Consider the following 27,295-nt stretch of genomic DNA (forward strand, 5'->3'; position numbering starts at 1 on the left):
TCCACAACCTCCAAGTTGTAATTTCTACTGCCAAGGTGTCTTTCAACAATGAAATGACATCTGTTAAAGTTGGCACTAAAATGCACAAGAAATATTTTTCTGAATAAAATAGAAGGACCTTGTTCCTATTATACATAATTTCTAAGTAATAAGCCAGTCTTTTCATCACATAATATATTTTTTTTTTCAAGACTGCATGTGGGTAAGAAAACCAAAGTCCTACACCCTTTACAGATATCTCCAAGTGATACAGGGGGCTTGATATAAGAAACGCTAGCGCCTGGAAGTCTGTGGAATTTAGGGGACCCACTAAACATGAATTGCCTTCTACATACCATTCTTCTGCCCATCCTACTTACATCTACATACCATTCCTTCTCATTCTTCTCTACTTATCAGTTATCAGTTAATCCAAAGACAAACAGATATGACTGGTTTCAGCTACTTGTGTAATCACTGGGGCATCCAGATGTGACAAAGGTGAAAAGTTTAAGAAGAGGAAGACTCGTTTACTTCATCTTGAAGACCCCTACTCACAAGAGGAAGACTCATTTACTTCATCCTGAGACCCTCACCCATGACCACGGGGAGGCACTGCGCATGTGCAAGGGACTTTTTAGCTCATTATAATACGAAGCGGGGATAGATCATGAATGTGTATAGGCGTGTAACTTTGGAGGATAAATGTAGCGGGAAACGACACTGAGGTGTGCATACTTTGGAGGAGCGATCCCGATGCAGCTCAGCGCTGAAAAAAAGCACACCCACTTTACAACTTTAACGAGTTGTGGAGTCTCTCCGCGTATCACAAGCATCTGCCAAGCCTCCATCAGCAATTTGGATACATGCAAGTTTGTCCGATGTTTTTCTTATTTCAAGGCATCAATTACAGGGCTCACATTTTTCAATCTAGCAATGGGTTCTATTCCACAGCTCCACTTCCAGCAAAGCATGCATGTTTTGTGTACTACAACAAATTGGTTTGCATAGCAAGATCAATGACTGGCAATATACAAGTAACACTGTTCCAACATCATTTCAAATGCCAACCAGACCTTTGTTTTACTGTTTAACATCATATGCAATACTTGGAGAAAATTAATACTTCCAAGCAATTGTTAGCTACCATGAAGCTAAGTAGAAATGCAAAATAAATACAAGCATCATTCAAAATGGCAACAACCAGTTGGGTTTTTTTCAGAAGGCTGCTTGCTATTTGGCAGCTGGTTTTTTCTTACTTTTTTCAAAAATGGTATTTGCAGGGTTTCATGTACTGCGAGTCAAATTACTGCCACAATTTCATTGCAACTTGGACACCATCATTAAAACACACAATAAAAATGTAAAATACTTTCACTTAAGAATTTAATTTCAGGTTAAAATTTCCAGCCACTGCAGATATGAAGAGTCTGGGTCACTGCCATGCAATGCTTGGCACATGCTTGGGCCACTTTACCTTGGACGTACAAATCTGGGACCTGATTTCAGTTACCTGCTGGGAAAGCTTCCCATAGCAGAGGATGATACCAGAAAATTTGTTCTCCATAATGCAGTGCAGACTTCAACAGAGGATGTGAAAACCCACTTTAATGCAGGAAATTTCATAAATAAGTAGCCAAATATATGTGCATATCCCTTAATATTTGCAGTGGTACCCAGACTTTTTCTAACACTCTCCAGATAGCTGCTGCCTCATACAAGATTTTCCTTCATTCACCCTTGCTACGATACTTAAAGACACCAAAAATGGAGTAGTATTCTGAAATTCCTTTCTAATCCACTATAGGTATCACAGAAACATTATCACAAATACAGAAAGAAAATTGCTGTCAGGACAGAACTTGCATTTCAACAAATAGCCAAAAGAACTAGCAAAGAAACTCAATACAGAACTCAATAAATCTCGCATTAACACCTGTTTCTGGCTGGCTACTCAGACTGTACTCCTGATACTGTGCTACTAGACACAACTGAATACAGAATTGGCTGATTTCAACTAATACTATGCATTTATCAAAACACACAAACTCTCATGTTGATGAGCACTACAGACTACATTAGATATCCACTTTGAACTTCTGTAAGCATCCTACAGAGCCAGTTGCACAGGGGGAGTTTGGATCCCCGTTCATGTTACCTCTTTGCTTAAAATCCAATATTGCATTGACACAGCTTAAGTAACAACTTCAATTCTGTAGATACTTCCATGATCACATAGGGAATACATACGTGTGCCTTAGCAACAATAAGGCCTTCACCTTCCAGTGGACAAGTTAATTAAGACAGAAGGAGAAATTTTGCACAGCCCTGAAAAAATTCCTCTGTCTTTCTGGTTAAGAATCTCAAATGGACCAGGCTTGCTCTTTCTTTTCCCCTGGAAATCGCACTGAAATCTTAAAAAGGCTGAGCTGGCTTGTGGATCAAAGGAGAACACAAAACCTCAATTTCTGTTACTCCTATGATGCATGGCAGTATAATGGCACAGTAATTCCTATAACTGGTACAATGCAACAATGAATTTGGGACCAACTGCAGAGTATGTTAATAGATATTACTTCTGCCAGTCAAAAATGACAACATGAATCTCTAGAAACTCTCGTGTTTTCTCATTAGTTCCCCTCCTAACCAGCTGATCAGTTGACAAAAAAGAAATAATAAGGACTACACATCACTTCAAAACACCCACTTGCCCTAACTGCAAGCACCTCTTCTGAATACTACTAAAAAATACTAAGTCTAGTATGACTTATCTTAGTATCTTTCACCTTGAATTACAAAGGCCCTCAAAACCTTCTAGAGAATGTTTTATTGCTGCAGGACAAATGATTGCTACACAATATCCCAGTCACCATTATAAATGAATAAAGTCTCATTATTTTTGAATGTTAACCTTTCTAAATGCATTTATAAGCAGCATTGGTATAGCGTGAAAATGAAGACACTGATAATAAAGGTTTTGAAAAATGAGGTAGAAAAAAGCCTAAATTTCCGGGGTTCCACTTATTTCAAGTCGTTTGAATAAAGCCATATCATGAAACTTCAAGAGACAATTCCATTTTCGAAGGTAGAATGAAATATTTCATTATCAAAAAAAAATCAAAACCAGCATGAACCTAATTATGGATTATTCATGGAAGCAACACTGGGAAACAGCCATGTGTGCAGCCACAGTCACAGACGGTAGGAAGAGCAGGAGCCCCTTCATGACACAAGCATGGAGGACTAAAGGCAGTGGGGATAAAGACCTATAAAATCATCTCCTTAAACACTTTCCCTGCATGTATTTGAGTTGTTTTTCTAACTGCAGTTCAAGCATTTTTTCCCTCTCCAAACCCTTAATCCAAACTGCTCTAAAATTCATGGTGAGTTCCTACTCCTGCAGCAAAATAAGACAAAAATATTCTTTGGAATATCATTGCCCCTGTAACACCTGGTAGGTTTTGGGGTTGTTCTAATAGGCTAGTTTTTCAAAAAGCAATTTGCAATGCAGGATAAAGCAAGTACTGCAGAAGTGGCTGATGATTGTCCCAGTTCTTTGGGCTACCTGGTGGATAAGTGGATCTAATAACATCACCTAAGGTATAAGTTTCCATAATGGATTTTCCAAGTATATCCTGCCCGTGAAGCTTCAAATCACATTCCAATTTGATGCTAAATAAAAACACATACAAAGATACCGAAGACGAATCTTCACTGCAAGTATAATTGACAAAATGCCACTATGCAGAGATCAGTTTATAGAGGAAAGTTTTTTAAATAAGCCATGCATAAAATATTATTCAAAATATTTAAACTGAAATGTACTTTTTCCCTTTGGAGGTGTTTAAAATATCACATAGGAGTAGACGTTGAATAATTTTGCACTGCTTAGCCCCAAGAAAAGAAGATGAAAGAGGAACAAAAAGACAGAATACAAAAAAGGCTGTTGCACAAAGACAAGGAATAATCTGTTCCGTGTCCTTGTGGACAGAGATAACCCACTTCAACTGGGGCAAAGAAAATCTAAGTCAGATAAGAAGTGAAACTTTTAAAAAGGAAGGACAGGGTAGTACAGGGTGAGGCTTCCTGAGCAGGCATTGAAATCTATGCCATGGGAGCTGCTGAGGAAGCAGCAGGGCAAACATTAATCATCGAGGAACATGGGTGCAGCTGATCCTGGAAATGACACAAAAGCTTGGGTTTTGGTTTTCGGTGGGTTTTTGCCTTTTTCCTTTTTCCTTTTTTTTTCTGCTATGGATTTCCACAGCTGTCTTCATAACCAGCCATACCAGCAGCATGAAGCAGCAGCTCCTCAGCATCCATCACCCCAGTATAAATCCTCAGCACACAATACAAAAGAAACAATGCTTGGGAGGAAATCATCTATTTAAACCTCTCTAGAAAAGTAGCAGCTACTAAACAGACACATGACCAGAGTTTCTACACTTTATCCAGTCCACAAAAGTACTGCAGGAGGCGTCTGACAGCGCAATTCAGAAGTGTAATTAACAGCACCAGCAAATCACAGAGTTTTGCTTGAGATTGAGTAGAGAAACATGAGGTTTAGTGCATGCACAGGCTGAAAATCCAAGTACTCTCTGACTCAACAGCAAAAACCACCACTAACAGCATTCCCCAGGCTGGACAAATGAGCATCAGCTCAAAAACGTCCCCTTCAATAGCTGTAACAAACCCAAAAATTCATGGAGTATTAGAAAGTGGCAAGTAAAACCAGCAAGGCATGCAGACTCACTGGTCAAAGCAGGAGAAACATCAACCTACACAGGTGATTGTTAAATGAAGAAAATAAAAAGCAGGGGGAGAGGAAGGAGAGGGCAGAGTTCTCCCAAAGTTCTACAGAGGAGGGAACTGCAAAGAGCAGCCGATGCCAGAAGGCTTCCACACTTACTATTGCTCAAGTACGCTGAGAAAACCAGACAGCTTGTCTATGCACATCAAGCTCTCCATATAGGATGGACTCCCTTCACCAACTGCCACTTACACACAGCAATTATGGCATTTTGCCCCCAAACATATGTTTTTAATAGCAGAGGGAGCAAAAGGTCTCCAGGAATTGCATCCCAGAGACACCTAACTCAAGGGACAGTCCCACTTCTGGAGGGTGCAGAACACATCATTTGCCTTTTGCTATCCACTTTTCCATTTGAGATTTTAATTATGTCACAGAGGAAGCTCTATATGTGATTTCTTTTTACCATATCTATCATGACTTCTTTGTCAGTGGAACAATTCATATTTATATCCTGGACTTAAAATGCAGGGATGGAGAAGAGCTGGCAAGAGCCAATCCAATATTCTTTGTTTTCTTCCAAAATGGCTCTGTTCAGGTTTAAGAGTGTAGTATCATACCACTTGTGGTTTACAGAGTTTAATTTTTTCACCTGATCCAAAAGTCTACCTTTCATATTCAGTGCTTTAGAACTTGCTTTCTTAGAGAAAAGACATTGAAAGTCAGATTCATTTCCGGATTGGATTTTAAGGAAACTGAAACTTTAAATCTCTGAAGTCTAAATTTAATGGTCTGAGAAATAGAACTTCTATTCCTCCTCTCTTCTGCTTCCATTGACTTCAATGAGTCCAGAACACTAAATCACATCTTCTATGGATGAATTTTTTCTCCTCAATGCAAGCAAAATGCTTCAACTGCATCATGACTTGTAATCTTAAGCCATAAATATTCTTGATTTACAAAATTTGACCCAGATGCCACACAGAAAATTCAAGTCTAATGAATATACCCAGGAAATTGCTTGCAATTTTTATTCTTGAATGCAGGCCTTGTTCTCCTTCTAAATGTCTCAAAAAAAAAATATGTGAATGTTAAAATCACTGTAATAAAAGTGTAAAATGGGCTGTCTAAAATATACTGTCCCTGTAAGCTCCTGCTACAACTTACATTTGTTATCCTTGTTAATGAAAAATAACAGTGAAAAAAATTACCTCTTGTCTTTCTAGTTCAGACTACAGAGTGATTCTGACTATAACCTTGTTGAGTTTTTCTGTCAGAAAACTCACTCTTGCATATTTGATTTATAGGAGAAAGCTGAACTCCAAAGAAATAAAGGACATTTTTTGAAATAGGAAGCAAGACAGAAGAGAATGTTATCTTCCATCAAAAAATTTTATTAAACACATTATCTGACATTGAACTTGAAGACAGTCACTATGCTTCCAAGGATAAAAATCAGACATTTGTGCTGCATCTATAATTTCAGGATTCATATTTAGCAGTACTGAAGAAGCCTATGTAATTTAACTTGAATAACATTATGTTATATAACAAAAGAATCTGGGCCGCATAAGAAAGAGGTTGTGTCCCTGTCATTGCCTCCAAACTCGGAGGCCCAGTAACTCCATCTAAAACTGGTGGCTAATACAGGAGGGTTGAGAAACAACTTGAAGGTGACAACTGGTGAAAATCAGCAGGGCTAAAACTAAACATAACCAAACTAACCACAGCAGCTGCAGGCCTCAACTTGGCAAATTTGCAGGCAGTAATTTCAACATACCTATGAAAAGCCCCATTATCTTCAAGTCTCTGTGGGAGGCTGCAACTTAACGACCATCTACCTTTACATTCTGCTTATCAAAAGCAAATCACCCCCTCTGTACTTAAGATCAAGAAACACATCTAACCTCAGATGACAGCCCAGAGTACAGTGGCCCAGCTAGGAAACATCCAGGTGAGATTTTCCCACATTAGAGTTGCAATGTGTATCATCATTATTTTAGTTTAAAAAAAAAAAAAAAAAAAATTATATATATATAAAATACGTAGCTAATAAAATGCAATGTTGTATCAAATAACAACACAAACAGGGGCTGCTTTATTTAACATATCCAACCCCAACAGTATGCAAAACCTCTTTCCTGACTGTGTTTCTAACAAAGAATTTTCTAAGAGCCTTTCAGAGGAAAAGCAATTAGATAAGACACAAAAGCTCATCTGCTAACCTTTGTCTATGTATGGAGAAACTGAATTTAACTGATGTGCATGCAAGCCTACTCCCTTGACTGTGTGCACACCTATTTAATCTGTGCGCCAAATGCCTGGATTTGCAGACATGCTCCTTTCTGCCAGATCCATTAACAGTACAGGCAGATGAAATCAAGAATCAGATACGCGCAAGTTACATCTTTTTGTTGCAGTAACATTTTTCTTCCACAATTCACTGTCCTCTATTTTTCCCCTCACTGTATCTCTCCACAATTTTATTTTCCAAGCTGCTTTCAACAGTATTGCATTCACACTTAAAGCAGGAAGAATTTCCATTTAAACTGTAACTATAGGCCCAACCAACGTGTTCTAAAATTATGCTGGACTCATACTGCATGTACCAAACAACAGCAATGTCCTCTGGTACCATGCCATCGTTCTCGCTTTCACTGAACTACAACAGGTCTCAGAAAATTTAATGCACACAAATTGCTAGTGTTGCTATTTCTGCACTAATGTCACTTATTATATTTATCACCACCAGCTAATGATTCTCTGGCATCATTTACATGTTTATTTCTCTTTCAACAGACTTTCACTGAAGGCACAAAGGTTTCTCTTTTGTCAAGTAATAATAATAATTGACTCTTCTTTCCCATTACTCACAAAATTAATGGAATTTATTGCTAGTAACTCACTATTATGTTAGAGTAAAATCAGAAAAAAATTCTCTTATCTTTTTTCTTATTCACAGAACAATGGGTACTTCTAGTCTATTATGTTTTCATTTTATTTGAGGCCTCTGTTGCCTGTAGGGTACCTTCACAAATCAACCTCTTCTCCCCATTTGAAATAATTCTCCCTCTGAGCAACTTTTTTTGCATCAGCCCTTGAAGAAAGTCATTACTTCAGTAGGCTGCAGAGAGATTAACTGGGACCACAACTTACTTTTCCTAGCCATCTAGAAGGGCCTTCCCCAGCCCAGGCAGCCCTCCTGATGAGGGCTGCAGAAGAACAGGGATGCTTCTGTGGACTTATAAAAATGCTCCTTATGGAGATCAATCTTGAAGTTCACAGCACAAGCACACCGAACTCCATAGCACCATGAGACAAGAAAACCCCAACCAGACCAGGGGCTTCCAGCACCCTGCACTTAAAAGGGGAGCGCAGGGACAGCAGGTTGGCTTAGTGTCATTAAAATAAACCCAAACATGCACATACTTATTTCCTTCTTTTCATTTTCAAAGGGCATATGGGAAACAGAGAGAGAGAAAAGCAAGACACAGAAAGCCCGCTCACTATCAGCTTGCAGGGCACCATCTGCTCTTCAGGAGATATGATATATGCACAGTAAATTGAGATTTACATTTCTGCCACAGTTAAAAGGAAAACAATGTCAACAGACACCTCTTTAGAGCACCTCTGGCACCAGCCTTCTAAACACTGGATTTCTTGGACCCAAAGAAGTTTTAAATCTGCCATAAATTTATATCAAAAAGGTTCCAAAACCAGACTCCCTAAAGCTTTTTATTTACTGTGCCACAACAAGAAGATAACAGCAGTAGCATCGTTTGTTGTAATACAGTCCATCTTTTGCTGATTAATAGCTTTGGGCAGCAGAGACACCAAGAGCCACAGCAAGTCATTAAGGCAAACTCACTATTAAGAGTCAACTGCAACGATAGGGTGCCTGTGCTGGCCATGCTTTGGGAGTGACAGATGACACTGGAAATACAACCATCAGGGAGCAGCTGCTTGCTCCGTTTTCCCAAATTGCATTTAGAAGGAACAATCAAAAACACTTGATACCTGCAATGAACAGTGAAACCTGAGAGATGAGGGCCACTGACAAACACTCCAAAGCCGTGTGTTATGTGCAATTAACATCAGAAATGGCTGGTTGGTCTTACTTCCTGGCAGTCATTTCATGGCTATGTAATTATAGGCCACTAGCAGACAGCAATGCAGAAAATGTTGCACAGACATATGTAGGTTTTTCTTCACCCTTATTAAACGATTCGTAACTGTACTAATTATACAAGGAGAGCTTTTTGAGGTGTTAAATCCCTAGTAAAAGCAGGATGCTGCGTTCTTGGCCCATTTACTCCCCTTCTGATATTGGAAGAGGCTTCTCTGCATTACCTGACCCTACTACCTCGGCCAACAGAAACACAGACACCCCATTTCCAGAATTATCACCACATGAGGTGAAGAATGCCTTCTTTTTACTAAGTTTGCTTTAAAATCACCTAAAGCTTTACCATCTTGTTGAGTTAGAGCTATACATGAAGAGAAACCTTTTTCTCTAAAACATCCAAACCAGACCACATCCTTGTAACTGTTTGCAGAAGACAGATCTAAATAAAAGAAATAAGTCCGACTAAGGCTCAGACACTTTTCCCTCCCACATTATTTTCCCAGACCAGCTTTCTGCAAGCTTTTCCTGAGAGCACATTCATATCTCAAGTCTCCTTTCATGCCTTGGGTTGCAGGCTGAAGCTCTTAACACTTTATTTTGGAGCCAAAACCCCCAGACCTAGAGAGTCTGGACAGTTCTACTGACATGCATTTTATTCCCTCATATCCAGAAAAGCACCCAGCATTCCTTGGAGACATAAAGCTTCATCATCATTAAACCAGGGGCCACTCCAGTGCTGGTCTGCCTGACTGACAGCAAGGGCAGTGCTGTGCCCCCACTTCAAGCCAAAGTCCCTTTGCTAAAATTTTATGCTCTGTGTCTGCTTGTGCATTTGCAAGCACACTGCATATCAGTAGCTGAGCAGTATTGATGTGTTTGGCGCATTACTGGTGTCAACATAAGGTCAGACGCTGTGGTATGTAACCACTTCACAGTGGCAATGCTTTTAGGGGTGGGTGAACTCCCTTTCCCTCTCTCTTCTAAATAAAATCCTAATCACAAGCCACTGAAGTGCTTAAAATGATCTCATAGGCTATTGTGTATATATTCTCAACCACCTCCTATTATTTGAACAAGAGCCAGGCTCCAACTTCCAACTTCAGTCCTTTTTTGTTCCTTCTGTTTTCACGTTAGTATTCAAAAAGCAGGTCAAGTTTAGTAGATGCAACAAAGATTATATTAGATCACTCTTCATAGCACTGCAGAAAGACACTATCCTTAAAATATAAGAAAAGCACACTTTATTTTTATTCCATTTCAATATGCTATGCAAGACAAGGAAGCAGCACCTGAAACATTATCACAAGTTAGACGCCTTTATCTTACACAGATTGATACTGTTCTGTGATATAATTTTGCGGTTTCGTATACTCACACAATATGCCTGGACCTAGAGGCAGAACCGCTCCTGAGTAGGGGGGTCGTCCTCCTTATAACCACAATACCACTAGCTGGTGAGACACTGAATCAGTCATTTCATCCACTGCTTTCCATGTGAGTGTGAGGCACAGAGGTTAAATAGCTTATTGAACTGCAATTCTAGAGACAATTTAGTTTACTTGCCCATTAACAAGAATTTAAGCACTCACTTCGTACTTTTTTCCAATTAAATTTCTAGTAACAGAAAGGATTAAATATCAAGTCTGCTTCCTTATGAAGAACTGCTGTAAAGCATTCCATATCTATCACTCACCTGTAAATTTGCTGTTGAAGATCTATAGGTTGCACATTATAGATTAACAATAATAGCAGTAAGAAGCTTTACAGTAAGTAGTCCTTGCACTTGTTCAGCGGTTTCTTTATAAATTGTGTACCTGTACTATTTAATATGAAGACTACAGCAAACACCTAAAAAAAGCTGGGCATATCTATTATGCCATTCATCTGATTTAAACAGCTTTTTGCTTCTTGGGTTCTCCGCAATCAAAATGCACTTCTATAATGCAGAGATTTGAAAAGCAGCATGCATAACCTGAAGTGAACCACTTGCTGTGCAAAGCTTTACTGGTCCTAAAAAACTCCAACAAGAACCTAATATTTCTATGAACAAAACTGCAAGTATGCAGTGACCATTTCACTGGAGGTTATAGTCACAATTCAGGTCGCCTGAAGTGATAATGTACTTTTAGCAAGAGAGTTTTAATCTAATATTTACTGATAATTCAAGTAAAAAGTTTAGTTCAAAGATAAAAGCTAAATGCCAAAGCTCTGCATAACTCACTTAGTCTTAAGGGCTATATTTAACCTCCTGGACGGTCTGGACTTCATTTGGTAAAATAACTATTTTCTAATAAGTCCGTTCCAGTCATTAAAACATCATTATTTATTTTAGGCTGAGAAAGTTGGGGCTGTTCAGCCTGGAGAAGAGAAGGCTGCGTGGAGACCTCATTGCAGCCTTCCAGTATCTGAAGGGGGCCTACAAGGATGCTGGGGAGGGACTCTTCATCAGGGACTGTAGTGACAAGACAAGGGGAACGGGTTAAAACTTAAACAGGGGAAGTTTAGATTGGATCTAAGGAAGAAATTCTTTACTGTAAGGGTGGTGAGGCACTGGAATGGGTTGCCCAGGGAGGTTGTGAATGCTCCATCCTTGGCGGTGTTCAAGGCCAGGTTGGATGAGGCCTTGGGTGACATGGTTTAGCGTGGGGTGTCCCTGCCCATGGCAGGGGGTTGGAACTAGATGATCTTAAGGTCCTTTCCAACCCTAACTATTCTATGATTCTATGATTATAGCAGCAGTTTACACCATTAATTCTTCTCTTAAATGTAGAATTAATTTTACTACATACCCATTGAAACAAGTATCCCTGACACTGCTATTTGAGCTGTTAATGATTCATTATCATGCTCTTTTCAGAAATGATTTTCCAGTCATTTCTTCTGTTGTTTTTGGGGGGGTGGGGGGGTTTCATTGATTTTTTTTTTTCTATCTATGTGAAATATAACAAAAACTTTGTACTGTCCAGAGGTGGTAGAAATAATCACCACTGGTGCACTAATTAATTCACTCAGAATATTCAGGAGCTCTCCTTCCCTGAGGGTGGGAGAAGCTGGATTGCATGCAATATCAAGATGACAAATGTTTAAAGAATTTCATCAATAATTGTGCAACAAGACACCATCCTAAATCCATCCTTAAACACAGTAAGGTATTTGATCTGATGCTATTCACTGAGACAGATGAGCAAAATATTTTGATCAAATCCTATTGAAGCAGTCATTTCAACTGAAATTATTCATAAAACAATTTTATTCTTTTACATTTAATTGAATTATTTGAGAAAAGATCACATGGGATTTAAAACTTGAAAATTAAAAATAAAAAGTTTTTCCATTTCTAAAAATATTCAATATCTGTGTTTGCTTAAACAAAAAACTTACATTTCAAATCACTTCTCACCTCCAAATTCAAAATGCCAGTGCTTTCAAAGTAAAAGTATTTTTTATTCTTTTTCATTTAATTTTTACCTCAGCCTACAATTTGTTCCCTTTTGTTTTGCCAAACTCAACATATCACTTTATTCACAGCATCGTACTGACACATCACCCTTGCAACACTGCCTGGAGAGATTTCCGTTCATGCCCTACAGACACTTCTACCCTTCCCTGCATCCCCAGTGGAGATGCCAACCTCCATCAACCATCTTCAGAGGGCCTGATCTTATCCCAGCTCATTTCAACAATGAAATTTCCACTTCAGCCTTCTGTAAGACATTTGATACTCCGTCTACCCTCTCACCTTCCTGATTCCTTTCATTATCTATGTCAGCAGTCTCCTGACCTTGGCATTTCTTAATTGTCTTCAACTACCAGTGCTTTTTTTTTTTTATTATTTGCCACAAGAGAGGCATCACAAGCAGCTGGTACATGAAACAGTGCTGAGGGAAAGCCTAAAGTTTCAAACAGGAAACTAGATTATTCATTACACATTAAATTGGAACTTTTATATCTCCTCTGAAGATATTGCATCAAAGTCTCTAACAAGAATGGTTTCTTATTAGCCTCTAAGTAAAATTTTTATCCTGTATTATCACAGCAAGTGGCTGAAACCAAAGGAATTTAATAAGCACCTCCAAACTGTGGGTCAGGTCCCTCACTGAGCCCTTAATTGGAATGTAGCAGATCCTGCAGATGAACATGCTCTATACACCAAGGACACAAGCATTTTGCCATTTCTGCCTTATCGGGGTGAAACACATCAAACTATTTTCACTAAATTTCAAATTTATTTGTTCCTGAATATCTGGAAGGCTTTTTCCAAAAACCAATACCTCATTTCCACCCCAATTCATTTAAAACATCTCTCCACCTTGTTTAGGCAAGTCTGGTGCCACTTACACAGGTGAAAACAAATACATGACAATGCAGTAAACACTTATTTTGGAACTTCTGCTGTGAATTCTCAACTATAGCCATCCACAAATTGCAGCATAATTAGCTTTCTGAAATACAAACTTGACACCAGGCTGTATACGAAACCAGCTGGCTGAGGAGGGATCAGCAACACAGCGGGCAATGAACGACTTTGTTCTGTCAGTCTCTTCCCCTTCAGGAAGGAGAAGGGCTTTTCCAGCTGCTGCAACACAGGAAAAGGCTCCAGGGACAGCCTTTCATGAGACAGCGTGGGGAGCAAACAGCTTCTGACATTGCAAGGTTTTTTTACATGCTTCAGTCATCCCTTGGAGGATAAAAACATTTTTTAATAAATTTAGATACAGTCAAAAATAGCAGTTCTGCCATTCCACATTAAAACAAACAAACAAACAAACAAACAAACAAACAAAAAAACCCCACCACTGTTTACTAAAACATGAAAGTCAGGAGGGGGAGGGGAACATAATACAACTCAGCCATAACCCAACTCTGGCAGTCAACCACCTAATCCAAAATCTTGTCAAAGAAATAAATAAATAAGCTAATATTGCAATGGTCTTTTCTAAATAGAAAAAGTCACAGAAAAAACATGAGCAATCCTAACTCTCTTTCACATTCTCCTTCAGGGAAATTTTACAGGACCACAAGGAGACAGAGCAGAGACAGAGGAGCTCAGATGATGCATTGGGTATTGGACTCCTCACATTTGGGGTTTGTGGAACCATAGTTAAAGGAGAAACCTTGTTACCCATGCAGGGTCAGGAGGAGCAAAGATACTCCAGCTTCAGCCCAGGGAAGCCTGCATCAGCAGTAGTCATGCCCACAGGTCCCCCTTTGGGCTCACATCTTATGCATTACCTGAATGCCTTGCAAGCAAGCATCAAGTGGGTTTCCCCCCACTGTGTAGAAAATAACTTGTACACCAACAGCATACACAGCACATTTTGATGACTAAACTTAAAGCTTAAAATGCTTTATCTGAAATACACCCTAAGGAGACCATATGGCATCCTCTTCTTGAGTGTTCCCTCAAGTACTTCTCTGGAAGAAGTGCCTATAGCTCAGGATTGAAAAGAAAATATTGACAAAGTGTCTTTTCTGCATAGAATTAATAGCCAGGAAAAGAGAAAAGAAATCACCTCCTGCAGGTTTGTAAGACTAGATTTGAATAATAGTGAATCTTCCCATTTTATCACGCATGCACATTATGGAAAGATAGATATGCTGCTGTCCTCATTTCACCCTGCTCAACCAACTCAGAATTGCATGATATTGGATTGTTGCAAGCAGCTTCAGGTATGCTGCAGTGGAGGAGCCAAAAGCACTTCTTTCACTCCACAGCTCCCTTTTCTCCAATACTATTGCCAAAACCCTGCTTCCAGCACAAGTGGACATTTGGGGATGCCCTTTTTTGCACTCTGGCCCCTCACAACAGTTACCTGTTATCTGTTCTGTTATCTTTTAAACCACATCCATCTGTAATTTGCCCTTTCAAAATAATTAGTAGCAAATGTACTAATACAGTGCATTCTCTCTAGGTTGCCTTGCCAAGGGGGTGCTGTATTCAGTACTTATTTCTATTGGCCCTGTTCCTGCAGTATCTGGGCTTCATACACCTAGCAATTTTTCACCTCATTTGGAGCACATGCAGATGTTCATTATTCTGGGATCTGGCCTGCTGAATTACTTCCAATGCACATAGCCTGAGTTTATTTTCCAAAGTCTGAAAGCATGCAATGTTGGTTATTTGCCCTTCGCTCATGTGGCTGACTCACCTTTCATGCAGTGTCATACACTAAGTTTTAATCCTCAGTTATAAGGCCACAACAAGTAAGCACCAAAGAAGTTTGAATGAAGCCCACATAAGCACAAGGCTACGACTGGCTCAACTTTATGCAGCTTTTGAGCAAAGCTCTTGCTTCAGTACTTAGCAACTCTTTTATATTTATATCAGGCAGCAGCTCCAAGGCTCTACTTTTTGGACTTGGATTAGCTAGTCATTAACATGGCAAAGTCCAAGTCGATCAGCACAAAAAAGTTCTTTTTATTTCATGTGTCAAACTGAGAAGAAATGACTTCTTACATTGAGGAGGTTCTTTTAAAACAGCAGCCTTAAATAACCATTAAATCACAGCTAATAGAGGCTTTACAGAAAATATTTTTGTACATGAATACAACACTGAAGGGTAATGGACCTCCACTGAGCTAGCAAATTCTGCTCAAGTAAGAGAGGTGTTTTACCAAGACAGACAAGAGCTGCCAGAACATTATTTTGAAAAGGAAAACAACAGAAATAACCTCAATAACACAGCTCAGAGACTACACCATTGCAGGGATCCTTGATGTGAGCGAGAAAAAAAAGGCAGGTCCAGCTTCACAGCACTGTTCCATTTGTGACACAACACAGGGGACATTCAGTCCCTGATGTGGTTTTCTTAAAGAGCCACATCACCAAATGCCAACCTTATCCTGCTGATTGCCATCTCCTCACAAAGGCTGTAAAAGGCACCCAGTGAATGCTCTGCACAGCCACCAAACAGATAACTTTAACACTCTTGTATCAGTGAAGGAAATCAAGCTTTCCCCCCATACTTTTAGCCAAGCAGAGCTTTGCTGGCCCAAATGCTCCAGAAAGGGATAATTTTCGTAGTCAATAGACAGGCAGAAGAGGAAACTCGCATTCATGCTGTTAATGTCTGATGTTAATTATAGAGACAGTTTCAATAACATAGTGTTTAACAGCATGAAACAAGAGCCATGCAAAATGGCTTTAAGTATTGAGGAGTCCAGAGAATACTACTTCTATGTATTCATCCTGATGCAATTTAATAAGAAGCTATTTTCAATTGCTGTTTCTGATTTTTACTAATCTGAATTTTATTATGCTAGGTAAAAATCACAACCTATCCACTTTCTATTTAATTATTTTAGAGAAATAACACAAAAAAGAAGGGGACACATGAATTCCCTGGGTGACTCAGTATTACAGGCTGACCAAAAATGCTTCATTTTTGGTTAAAAAAAAAAAAAAAAAGCCATTAGTGGTCAATTTGTTTTGTGTTTTTTTCATTGTGCTCCCTCAGAAAAATGAGTTTGCACTTCTGAGGGTCATAATTCAGTATTTCTTAAAAATAGCTTAAGTTTTCCCTCTTATCCTTACCTTATTAACTCACTTCTGTTACCTTTCAGTGAGGAGGTGGCTTAACTTACCAGTTTCCTCTGAGTACTCTCACTATCACTCGATGGTTTTTTCACTTCCTACAGATCATACTCTTCAAGTATATTTTTTTATTTGCAATGGTTTAGTACATTTGCAGCTCTGTTACATTTTCTCCTTTATGATGCATCCTTCTCCTCAACACCTGTCTCAACAAAAAATAGATCTAAAGCTGGAGGGAAAGAAATATTTTGCAAAGGGACCAAAGTGACTGAGGCTGCCTTGGAGGAAATTAAATCATTCTCTCTGCAACAATCAAAAATATTACACTATTGACAGTTGCCCAGTGCAAGACAATTGGATTTTCCCTGCTGAGCAGCTGCTATTGCATTTGCTTTACTGCAGCCTTTTGTGGCTAGTACCTCTATGTGAGGAGCTGCACAAGAATACATTACTGGCAGCATAAGGAGGGAGCACATGCTTAAGGAGAGCTACAGACCACTGTTCTTCATCTGGTTTCAGCAGTACTGCACAGGGCATTAGCTACATCAAGCCTATGTAATATCACTAGATGAGTCCAGAAACCAGAACTTGGCAGAAAGCTGCTGAAATTCCCCACAGAAACCAGTGTTCACTAGAAGAGTGAGGGCAGTATCAATCAGCCCTAAAAGCAGTAAGGATCAGCCCCCAGGCATCAAAAACATCAGCTATTTTCTCCATTGTAAGGTTGTTTTGTCAGTTTACTTTTCCGAATCTCCTGTAAAGATTGGGTCACACTGTGCTAATTGCTGTACAGAAACTGTACAGAAAACACAGTCCCTCTTCCAAAAAAGTCATAATATTGATTGACTAAATGCCATAAACAAAGATTAGAAGAGTTAGCAGCAAAACGATTAACATGTAGTGAGACACAGTGGTTACCCACGCTACCTGCTCATGGGGTTGGATGGTTCCATACATACTTTGGAAAATGTTAGCACTAAAATATATAAAGTGTTGCCATAATTTTTATAAAACAAACAGGCTCAGGAAGTGAAAAGTCTTAGAATGACCCTGCCATTTTCTAGCTGTGAGTTGTTATCTAATGTCTGAGTTTTCAAGGATTAAATTATCATGGCTGCTATATTCTACTACAGGCAGAAGATCAGGGAAGGGGGGAAAGACAAAACCAAAAAAACAAAACCCAAAACCTTATAAAAAAAAAATAGTAGGGAAAGTGAAATAATTTCCTATGCAAAATTCTTTTTCCTTTAGCAGTAAATGATGTTTTGCAGATATCTTCCTTCTTCTTTTATGGAGAAGGCGACAGACCCACTCAATAATCTTTAAGACAATAAGAGACAGCAGCTGTCTTTTCTTTTGAAGCAGGCAAAACTGCAGTTGAGATGGACTGAATCTGCTGTTCTGACAGCCCACACCTGCTTCTTGGAAGAAAGACGCTACATACATTTTAAAAAAAAAAAATATCAAAAAAGCAAAAGCAAAAGGAAATGGAGTTTCTGCTTGAGGCAAGCTGCTTTCTTACATGCAGCCTCCTTTCCAGAGGATAGCAGGTACACTGTCTGGGCTTAAACCCACTCTGAGATCTGAACAACTTGCACCAAACAGGAGCATCTGGGGCACTGTTTTGAGCTGCTTTGTGGTCACGAGCTTCTAGGAGCATTAAAAGAAGGTGCCTGAAGGTTTTTGCAAGAAATCAAAGAGATGGACCAAAGGGAAAAAGGTACGTTGAAGGATGAGGAGATAGGCAGGAGTCAGAGGATGAAGGGCAGCAGGTCTTAAGCAAGTTCCCTGCTGCTGATTAACCTTACAAAAACACAACCTTTCCAGCCGCATGGGGGGAGGAGGTGGGGCAGGTTACAAAGAGTTTAAAGAAAGAGGAACAGGATTAAGGAACAGCTTATGTATCTACAGAGGACAAGAGGGAAGAACACAAGTGACCCATGGCTTGCCAGCCTGATGGCAGGAAAGATGTGCCAGAGAATAAGACGGGGGTTCAGCCTTACCTGTGTTAACCTTCATCTGACAGAGAAACATACAGGGAGAATTGTCAGAGGCAGAAACGGATGCACTGATGGAAGATGACAGAAAAGAAATAGAGAGAAGTACAAATAAACCTGCCCTGGAGGTCAGCTGAAGCTGCACTGTATCTGTTCCACCATCCTTACCCACAAGAATCTATTCCCAACACCTACGCTTATGGCTCTGTCCATAGCTCAAACTCATCACATTTTTTTTTCCTCTTTTAAAGCCAGTTCCTATGCTTTATCCCCATGCTCCTATCTTCCCACACACTTAGGGTGGGCTGGTCAGAGAGGCAGTCCAACTCCAGCGTTGCACTAACACATATATGTAAGTTTTGTTTCAAAACTCCATGAAGAGTTTACAGCTGCTACACACAACAAGGCTAACACAGTCCTACAAACATCACAACTCCTCTGTCACTGTACAAATGTGTCCTTACTCCAATGTTAATTTCTCAGCAAGATGCTTTCTATTTTAAATGATAGCATAGCCTGTCTAGTGATATGAAATCACAGTTAATATACAGATTTGCACTGAAACCATTATCCTATAATAGTGATTTTGCATTGTAATAACTTCATTAGCACAGCCTCCAAAGAATCACTCAAATACTTACATATAATTTCAAATTGTAACGATATTGGAATATGCTGTCCATATATTTGCATTGAAATTGGATTGGTATAATAATCACCATTTGTCAAGCCATTTACACTAAGTCTCTACAGACTTACACAGAAAATTTTGTCATTGAACTCCAGCACCATACAGCTTTATAGCAATATTTTTCCTTTTGGTCTCCTTTTTTAACCTATATTTATACCCTCACCATAACCCGATGGAAATCTGGAGAAGATTGCTCAAGACAGAGGTTATGGTTCCAGTTGCAAGGAAATACATATTGTAAAGTAATCATAACAAAGTCAGCATGTTTCTCACCTGCTCATTATCATTTCAGATTGTACATGTTATTCAACACCACTGAGTTCCTTCTCCACTCTATTGCACTTCTCAAGAAGTCTTCAACGTTACTTAGGTCATTTTTTATCAAACTGCTAGAGAAAAAGACTAGCTCAATGAAAACATTATGATATGGTTAGTTTAGTAAACTGTACAGTCCATTTATTGAAAAAATGCTACATAAGCAAAGAAATTCTAAGCCACAGCAGCTGCAAAGGCCTGACCACTGCATTGCAAATATGCAACCTGCAGCTTTTCATAATAATAATGTACTAAGAGCAAGTGCATTAGTCTCCAGAATGTCTCTAGCAGATGAGAAGAGTCTTAAGGGCAGCAATTTAAAAAAAAAATGACTAAACAACTCTGCCGTCAGAAATTAACTTCTGAAAAAATTAAGCTCATTTGTTTGAGGAATTTCCAGTTATGCAACTACAACTGGGGCTTTGTGGGTCCCAGACCATATCACAGGACTTAGATGGCTGTAAGGCAGTGGGCTCGAACATCGCCATATTTCAGAGCAGCCAGCAAAAATAACCACCCTGAGATACTACTGCAGAACAGCAGCGAAGTTTGCTTCATCTCCTAATGACTTCAGTCAACTGCACTTATGAGACTGTTTAAATGCACCATTAGCCTCAAACCAGAGAATATTATTTGGTTAGCATCACACATTCACAAACTTCCAGTTGCTACTTCAGAATATGTAGTCTATGCTAAAACTGGCTGCTAATTCAGTTTTCACTTTGGGGAATGATATATTCCTTGTGCCCAATGCAGTCACTGACATAGAGAACAAGGGTAAAGACAGGTCCAATTTCCACTGCACAGAGATAGATGGTAACCATTTTCTTTCCCACAGTTTGATTTGCAATAGCATTTGCTAATTAACCCCTGCATTTTATCCCACAAACAGCAAACTACAAGTACCTAAAAATATCAGTGTTATCAAACCAGCCTTCCCCACATGATTCCCAAACTATGTGCCATTTTTCCAATGGCATTAATTTGCTACCTGCCACCAGCTGCTTTTCCAGAGATATGGCATCCTTATTCTTCTGACAGATCAGAATGGAAATACCTTCACAGCAGAGCAAGCAGCTTGGGCATCTTCAGAGACCACAGGAGGTGGCACAGCCAAACACTGAGGGAGAAAAAGAGCACCTAAAAATCCTACACTGCCTCTCATAATTTGCTCTGTGTTAATATGTGGTGGGTAACAACCTCCAATAATCAACTCAGCACTGTTACTAGCTGAGCCAGGTATCAGCCACCTACATGGGAAGAGGGCTGTAATTGCAGATCATCCACGGCAGGAATCACAGCAATACCAAAAAGGTAAGAGGAGATTAGGGAAAGAAACTCTAGCAAATAACTTGAGTTTTTTTCCATCCCAATCAGACAAGGAAAGGAAAAGCAATAGGAAGAGAAATTTGCTGGTTCAGAGAAAGGGAATGTAAGGGTTTCCTATCAGCAGGTGCTGCCATCTGCAAGCAGACTCCCTAAGACTCTGTGGATCACAGTAATTAAATTGGGGTCTATACTGCTATACTCAGCTACTGCCTTCTATACTAAGAAACATGTGACATTTGCATATTCAAACCTAGGTTAACACCTTTATCATTTAGATATTATTTAGAAATTATTTTCCTTAAACTTTAGTTTTAGCCTTCTGGTTCCAATTTTATTTACAAAAACTGCAGCCAAATGAAAACTTATCTAACAGACAGAAGAGGAAACTGCAAGCCAGCACTCCTGGACTTTATTCCTAGCTCTGTCGCTGCCTCACTACATGACTTCCAGCAGTGAATAAATCTAACTGCATTAATTTAATAATCTATAAAGTGGCTTTATTGCTCACTTACCTTCACTGTCACCCAGTGAAATCAGTTAATATTAAAAAAAGTACTTTAAGATTCACAGATAATAGGATATACTTTGAGTGGTCTCATTTAAGTATTTAAACTGGAGTGCTACCAGTGATATTTTCCAGAGTAACAAACTCTATCCTACCTGACCATGACTAAATCTGATATAGATTAAAAAGCCTTAACCGATGCCAAAGGAATTAGCAAGAGTGACACAAGCACTCAGTGACACCCATATAGCTACAAAGCACCACCTAGTGTCACACAGGACCCCCTCTATCTCCCATTCCTGTGCCAATTCATAGCAGGATTACTGTTCTTTATTTGTATCATGGTAGAAGCCAGAGAAGGAACCAAATAGGAACCTCACCATTTTGAATACTTCACCAACATGTAACTAATGTCTTCCTTGAATTTATCTCAGTGAATAAAAATCTCTTCAAGGATAAAGTTGTTAGATTTTGCACTGAATTATGGTTTTGATTGATTCCAAACAAACAATAGTTACAGATTTCAAAGGAGGTTTTCTTCTTCTTCTTCCTACATATACATGCACCACAAACACCAAAAAAGAAAACATAAAATGGTAGGGAAAAATAACATTAGGCCCATTCTAATGAAAGCTTCTACTACAACAGCACACCAGGGTAGCACTTAAGAAGTGAGGCACTAATACACCTTCAACAGCTGCTGGAGGCCAAGATAAAGAGCCAACACACCACATCCTGAAGTGACACCTCTGCCCAAAAGAGACAATGGCAATTACAGCTTCTTCCCAGAGCAGGAAAGATGAGTGCCCAGCCTATCTGCACCAGGCATAATGTTTGTAACACATTGCTTCTGTGGTGATGTATTTACACCCATCCTTCCTAGAGGAAGGCCAGATGCCCATCTCAACCTGATCCACACAAGCTAAGAGCAGCAAAGGAAGGTTCCCTCTGTCTTCCTCCAACTCCCCAAGAGAATAACACAGCAACATAAAAAAAAAAAGAAAAAACTCAAAGAAGGAAAATCTCAAGAAAGCGACTCCACAGCTGCTACAGATGTCTCAAAGATGAGGTACCAGAAATGCTCCAGCTGTCAGAAAAGGTTGTAAATTAACAAGAAATAAGTAACCGGATTACAACACGTACATACTTTTATAAGATACTGGTTACTAGAGGAAGCTTCAATCTAATAGAGAAAGGTTAAGAACCAGGACATCGATGCTGCAGTCAAATTTAAATTAAGGCAAAATGCTTTTAAAAAACTTTTTTAAAAAATTAACCAGTAAAGGGTAAAAAAGAAAAACTAAAGATAAATCCCAAATACCACACTGTCAGTGGAATGTGTGTATTCTCCACTTGTGTTTTCCAATGAAATCTAATTCTTTAATTATAAATTATGTATATAATTATATGCTTTCATCAAACTCCCACCCCTGAGGCTCAGTGCACAGAGTATGGGGGGTAAATACAGGAACATGTCTCCTGGTAACATGCCTCATAAGTCTGCAGCCCAGAAGCACTCCTGAAGCACACCCTGGCAGCTCAGTTATCTCATCCCTTTAGGGTCCCATCTGTGGCTTTTCAGCCCTGGTGGCACTTGTGTTGAGCTAACAGCTCAACATTGGAGGAAACAAGCTGAAACAGCAAGCCTCATGTCCTGTTATAAAAAGTCATGTCTTGCTCAGTTGAAGCACAGTGCTAAGCTCAGCATGTTGAATTTTAAAAGGATTTTCAATTGACATTTTGCATTGTTTAATAGAGCCCTTTCTTCCACACCGTCACAAAAACGTTAGTGTTCAGCAGGAATCTTTACTTCCAGGAAGATCATACTTTTTCTTAATGGTTTTCACAAGCTCTCATAAAAGGTAGCAAAATGAGAATAGGCACTACCAAAGGTCTGTCAACACAACATCTCTGTGCAGCCTTCTTGCACTAAGACAGATGCATGGAGCCCATTGGATGCAAGTCAAATCTTTTAGTGAAGAGCCTCTCAATTTATCATATTTGCAATGTCAAAATGGCTGTCCCTATCACTATGACCCCTTCACAGACTACTTAATTTTTCTGCACATCATCATCTCAGGTAGAGGACATGGCTGCATGCTCCTGGGTACATAGAGCTCCCCAAAGTCCTGAGCAGAACCTACAAAAGACAATCACAGCAAGCCAGAGCTCCAGCAACATGCCCAACTTGACTATGGGCAACAAAATGAAGTACCACACAAAGAAAATGAAGCGCTGTTTTTTCTGAGATTTGGGTCCATGAGTACTTCTCGTTCAGCAGAGCTTTGCAAGCGTGCAGGAGCATGTGTGCACACATCCGCATGCAACATGCATCAGCATGACAAGGATGGACTTTTAGGGCTCATCCACCAAAAGAGTGTCAGGGAAGTTAGAAGTCTGCAAACAGGTGTTTTCATTAAGGAGCAGAAAGGCCTTCAGGTGCTGTAACCAAGGCAACTTAATCCCATTACAACAGCTTTTTTCCACCCAGAATTGTTTGGTCAATTCAGCCACGATATGCAAATACCAGGATAAACAGTGGGGATGGAAGTATCAAATTGTCTACACATATAAGTGGCATTTTCGATAGCCTGCATACCTATGAAAAGGGTTGTGCAAGTGGAAACATGGAGAATCAGGTAAGAGAGGGGTTGAGAATCCTCGTGCAGATATGAATAGATCTGTGAAAGCCCAGATGAGGATGAATCCACAGCACTTCTCATATGAGACCCCTTCTTCTACAGTTACCACAAGAAGGAGGTAGGAGTAGAACTCTGACATTTCCCCCCGCAAAGCCATAATCATTAATCACAAATACACACTTAAATAACCTTAATGAAAGTACAGTCACTGAAAATAAAAATCCAGCAATTTGTGATGCGTAACAGTGCTTCAGCCCCAAATTTTGTATTTTGTCACTTCAGCAGGAGAAATAGCTTCTAACAACAGATCTGCTGTAAGCTCAGGATCCTAAATTTAAGAGATAATCTCCAGCAGGGCTTGCTGACTACTGGTCATCCTACAAATGAAATCTCTCAGTCCTGCTTCTTCAGCATCACATAAATATTTATTCTTCAATGTTAGATTATACATTAATAACAGAGAAAATAGTCAATGATTCCTGTTCCAGCTTCCATAAAACATTTGGCTCTTTGATCCCTTTTCTTTGTTTTTTTAACCCATCAAATGAATTATTGAATTTATGAGAGTTAGACTAAGCAAAAGTTAATGATCAGTGAAATGAAGTGCAACTGGGTATAGGCATGGCATTGCAGAGAAATCTAACAAAAGACAGTATTACTCTAAGGTTATAAAAGTCTGCTGTGACAACATTACCAAATGATATGCTCTTGAATGCATCAAGTGCAAGGGTACAGATTATTTTAAGGGGAAAAAAATAGATTTCTACAATACAGATTCTATGAAACAGAGCAAAGTGGCACACAAAAAAAATATGGGTTTGTCAGGAGCTTTAGGGCCTTTTTTAAAGCCTCATCTACAGAGTCATCTCTGCTTTAAAGACCTGATCTGGGAGATACTTCTGCCATTTTATTTTGTTACAACAAACATTGCCAAGTATAGACAGCTGGTTTAATATTACAGTTTCACATGGTTTACATACATACAGCACTGTAGGAATATGAAATCTGGACCCAGCTAGCTCAATACTGATTGGCATTTATATATTCACTACCTATGTGGTAGGAAGGATGGTTTTGCTTGATTGTTTTAAGGCAGATAAGCAGGAGCTAGTGTTTCAATAGATTGATAACCAGGCTGTGCATACTTCAGGCAAGGTGTGATAAGGACATAAGTGTGCATGGCACATACATCAGTATCTTCTAAGCAGCATGAAGCAAAGGCAAACCTGTGGCTCAGTAATGGCCTTTCCAGAGGGTTTTTCTAATATACAAACATGCAGAACGCTCCATTAGCTGCCTGCACCAAACTACTGCGCTGGAGAAGGGCACACGTGCTACCCTGACAAAGACAATAGCATGCATCAGGGAGGATGCACCTTAAATGCATTCAGAAGCATCAAAGCCACAAACACAAGACCACAGCAGTGCCAAAATCCTACTGCAGCAAGCAGAAGTACCCAACCCCCTTCTTCCAGTAGCTATGCATGCATTTCGATCCTTATGCCACCTTAAAACAGCAAATTATGATGTGCAGGGGCTTTATTCCAAAGGCCACAGCTTTCCGACAATCTTGTTTAGCTCACAGAAAAGCCTACTTGGTACTTACCAAGCAGCTCCTCTACTTGCATGAGCTTTAACAAATCCTTCCAATGTAATTTCAGTTTTGGCCAATTTTAAAGCAGGTCTGAGTCTTCAGTGGGCATGCAGCTGCAGAGGACACACACTCCCTATTTTCAGAAGGCAAAGCAAGCCACCATAGCTACTCAAAAAGTGAATAGCAAAAATGAACGTCAGAAAGCAAGAAGAAAAAGCCCACAGTTACTAGCCTTGCAACCTTAGGAAATAGATGCTTTTTGCTGCAGCCTGGAACAGATGAGAAATGTTCAAGGATTTTCAGTACTCCAGAAACACAAATCTTGGGTGTTAGCACAACCATAATATAAGAAGAAAATTCTGCCCCCCAGACAAAGTGCCTACAATAATAAGGTAAAATTTCTAAGGCATGCACAGAAGCTACACTGTATCAGTTTTCAACCCCCTATAGTTTGTATGTGGAACGCTTTGATATTCTCACATTAAAATAGAGTACTTGAGCATAGTAATACACCTGATACATTCTACCAGCACAATAACAGGGTAAAATCTTGCCATTACAGGACAACGTTCTTTTAAAGTTTAGTCTTTGGCACAAACACCAAGTGTCAGCTGCAATCCCACCAGGATATCTGAAAATGTGATTGTGCCAAAAGTGGAAGTCTGCACTTCCAGCAAGTTCATACTGGGTCCCCCTTGCACTGGTAACAGGCAATTCACAAACTGCTTCAAAACACGCTTTATCACCACGATTTGTTGCACTGTGACAACACACAGCATGTAGATCTACAGTTTCCTGTGATTTTTGAGTGTAGACACACGACAAAGCAGAAATAACCAATGCTCTATCCTAAAAGTGTGTGTTAGCAAAAAGCAAGCAAAATTAAATAGAAACATGAGTAATGATACCCCAGAACTCAGGTTATTTGAGGAAGAGTAATACTGAGCCCCCTGATAGGAAGAACTTTTCTGTCCACCTGGCTCAGAGATTAGAGATCTTCCCTGAAAGATGTGGTTAAAAGCGTTTTCTTTGAGATCTCTTCCATAGGCAGATGCATCACAAGATCCTTGCCAACTCTGAGCTCTAAGCTACTCCCTCAGTGCTACTGTGGTGGCTTGCCCAGCTGCAAAGCACAGCTACGAATAAAAGCCTCTCCCCTCTGCAGGGAGGCTGGTGTAGCTCCTTTTTAGAGAAATGAAAGTAATTTCTCAGGAGGTGATGTGGTAGGAGCATGTTGGCTACCAACTCATTCAACCTTAGTCCTCAGCTGACAAAACACAGAGCTGGTACATGGCTTTTAAAAGCGCGCACTGTGCTATAGCATCATCCAGTGAAAGGTTAACGAAGATCCTTTCATTTCCCTTAGAATTTCCACAGGGAAGCAAGGCTTAGTTGACAGATGAGCAATTAAGATAGATACCTCTTGAAGTGACAACAGCATGAATATCAGTATCTCCAGGTAACTAACTTGGACTTGTACCTTTCAAAGTGGTTTGGGGTTTTTTTTGCTTGTTTTGCTTTACCAACATAAGATAAAAACAAAATTCTCTTTCCATCTTAATAGCACTGCCTGCTCATTATTACAGGGCAGAGGAGAAAAAGGAAAACAAGAGTACAGTTTTGTCTCCAAAGTCCTACCATTGACATTTAATTGATTTCCTAAAAAAATAAAAACCTCAGTGGTCAGTCTGGAAGGATGGCCATTTACAGTAGTGCATTTCAAGCACTGCACTTACCCTGGCATGGCCCAGCTTCCTAGCAACAAAATAAGTTAAAACACTCATAGCAGAAAAGGTCTTTAACAGTCCTGTTTTTTCTAAGCATCTTGATTTC

The sequence above is a fragment of the Psittacula echo genome, assembly GCF_963264785.1.
Source record: "Psittacula echo genome assembly, chromosome: 6".
Classification (NCBI taxonomy): Eukaryota; Metazoa; Chordata; class Aves; order Psittaciformes; family Psittacidae; genus Psittacula; species Psittacula echo.